The sequence below is a fragment of the Vombatus ursinus genome, unplaced genomic scaffold, assembly GCF_900497805.2.
Source record: "Vombatus ursinus unplaced genomic scaffold, bare-nosed wombat genome assembly UNPS02014805.1, whole genome shotgun sequence".
In the NCBI taxonomy this organism is placed as follows: domain Eukaryota; kingdom Metazoa; phylum Chordata; class Mammalia; order Diprotodontia; family Vombatidae; genus Vombatus; species Vombatus ursinus.
In genome coordinates this window covers 9,779,332-9,781,662 of record NW_020954583.1, presented here as the reverse complement: position 1 = coordinate 9,781,662, position 2,331 = coordinate 9,779,332, and the positions used below count along the sequence as shown (strand labels likewise).

General features: G+C 40.7%; 1 pseudogene; it reads right to left on the bottom strand.

Annotated features, from left to right (window-relative positions):
* Window positions 1-411: 411 nt before the first annotated feature.
* On the bottom strand, window positions 412-978 carry LOC114051712 (annotated as a pseudogene).
* Between the last annotated feature and the right edge of the window lie 1,353 nt (window positions 979-2,331).

The following is a 2,331-nucleotide window of genomic DNA, read 5'->3' as shown; positions in this document are numbered from 1 at the left end:
GTCTGTAATATACTTCTTGTAGGCCTTTGGGATGATCTTGAAGGCTCTAGATATGCATAGAGAATATCTGTAACAGCATCTTGGTAGAGGGCTGGAGGATGGGTCTCAGGACAGACTTCATGCATGGAGATCTTGGGGGAGGAGAGTTTCCCCTGGGGAAACATTCCTCAAATGTTGTATCATCACCGAAGTTGATATAAGTACATGAGTACTGTCAGGTGGGATTACTGGCCCTGTTCCAGAGTGAGGAGCCACTGTGGAGGCCAGAAATGTTGATTCAAGCCCCTTCAAGTCTATGTTCTTTTCTTTGGGTCCAGGCTTAGTCAGCAGGGGCACCTTCATGGAGTGGCATGTGATCATCGGCCCTGTGCATTTGTGCTTTTTGTGAACCTGCTTCTTGTCTACCTCTACTCATTTGTAGTTCTCAAGGGAACACAGGTTGAGTTTCTCTATGATCTTCACTTCCCTGAGGAGTTCCTCTTGCACCAATAGCTGCTCACAGTTCTGACCCTTTGGGTGTTGTGACTAGCCCTGCAACTCCTGAACCTGAAAGAATGAAGATGAAGGTGCTCAGCTATTGACTGGGGCATGGACTTCCATCTGTCAAAGTCATCATCCTGCAGTTCCAATGGTAGCAGTGTCTTCTCCTGTGCCTTCTGGGGTGTTTTACCCCTCCTGCTGGGGTGTTTACTTTTTGAGGCCTCAAGGTCTTGATAGACTCCTTATAGCCTTCGTGACTACACAACACCTTCTTCTTGGTTTATCTTCTTTTCTGTCACTTACTGGCTCATCCTACTCATCAATGTCAAAATCAGAGTCAACTTCATCCCATGTATGACTGGTCCCCTTGATATTCATCATCACTAGATTCCTCTGTGAAGTGGTGTGGTAGAATTCATCTTCTTCCTCTGCCTCCTAGAGTCCAGACAATCTCTTCCCTGCAGTCTTCTGGGGTGCTCTGCCCCTGGCCAAGTTCATCCTTCCTCCAGGCCCAGCCATCACCAGGTAGGGGCCTGAGATATTTGGCACCAAGCATCTTCCACCTGCTCAGCTGCCTCTATAAAGTATGTTGGTAGTTGTATTGCTATAGCACTGAATAAGTAAATTAATTTAGATAAAAGCCATTTCTATTATATTAACTCAGCCTACCTATAAGCAATTTGTATTTTTCCCCAATTGTTTAGGTCTGACTTTGTGTGAAAAGTGTTTTGTAATTGTGTTCATATAGTTCCAAGGTTTGTCTTGGCAGATAGACTCCCAAATATCTTATATTATCTATAGCTGAGAGATCTGGAAACTGCTGCTGCTGCAAGTGATTCAGTCACCTGAGGCCTGCTTTGGGCTCCCTGGGGCCTGGTCTATGCTGGCGTGGCCAGCACTGGACTGTGTTTCTCTCTCACCCTGGTGCAACAACCCCTTCCTGCTGACTCTCCAAGTCTTTTTGGGCTGGAAATTTGCCTCACTCTGTCCTCTTGTGGGTTCTGTTGCTCCAGAACCTGTTCAGAGTCATTTTTAAAGGTATTTGAAGAGGTTTGATGGAGAGCTCATGTGAGTCCCTTCCTTTACTCCACCATCTTGACCCTGCTTAGTCTTTTTTCCCCCCCAATGATTCTTCCTAATACAGGGTTGGTTACCTTCAGTGAGAGACCTTAATCTATTCACCTATTTATTACATTGACAAAAAACTCTTCTCTAAAGTCAGACCCATAACTCAGCAATAGTAATGTGTCCAATAATCACCAAATAGTTTTGGGATTCAAGATTATCCCAATTTGTTTTGTCTGCAAACTTTTTTTTTCCTTTTAATCTAAGCCAGTAGTTATCAAATTTTGTGGTTTTATGTCCCTTTATACTCAAAATTATTAAGGACCCCCAAAAGTTTTTGTTTACATGGGTTATATTTATTGATATTTATAATATTAGAAATTAAGAGTGATAAAATGTAAATGTATTTATTAATTGATTTAAGTAACAATGATAAATACATTATAAATTAATAAAAATGACCTTAACCAATGGACAAAAAATTGATCTGGTTGGTATAACAATATTCCTAAAACAGTAATAAAATTCAGGGCTCATCACTGGAGGGTAGCTATAGAAGGATTAGCACTTACTCCACAAAAGGAAGGAAAACTAATAGATTTCACAGAGCAGAAAATTTGGGGGAATAAAGAGAACTTACTTCACAAAGCAATTGCAAAGTCTTACAATTATAAAAACAAATATATGCCACTTAATTTGTTAAGAATAAATGAAAACATTTTATTCCTGAGTGAGATCTATAAAAAGAGTAAAGTCTAAGAATAGAATCATAAGGCATTATCATGA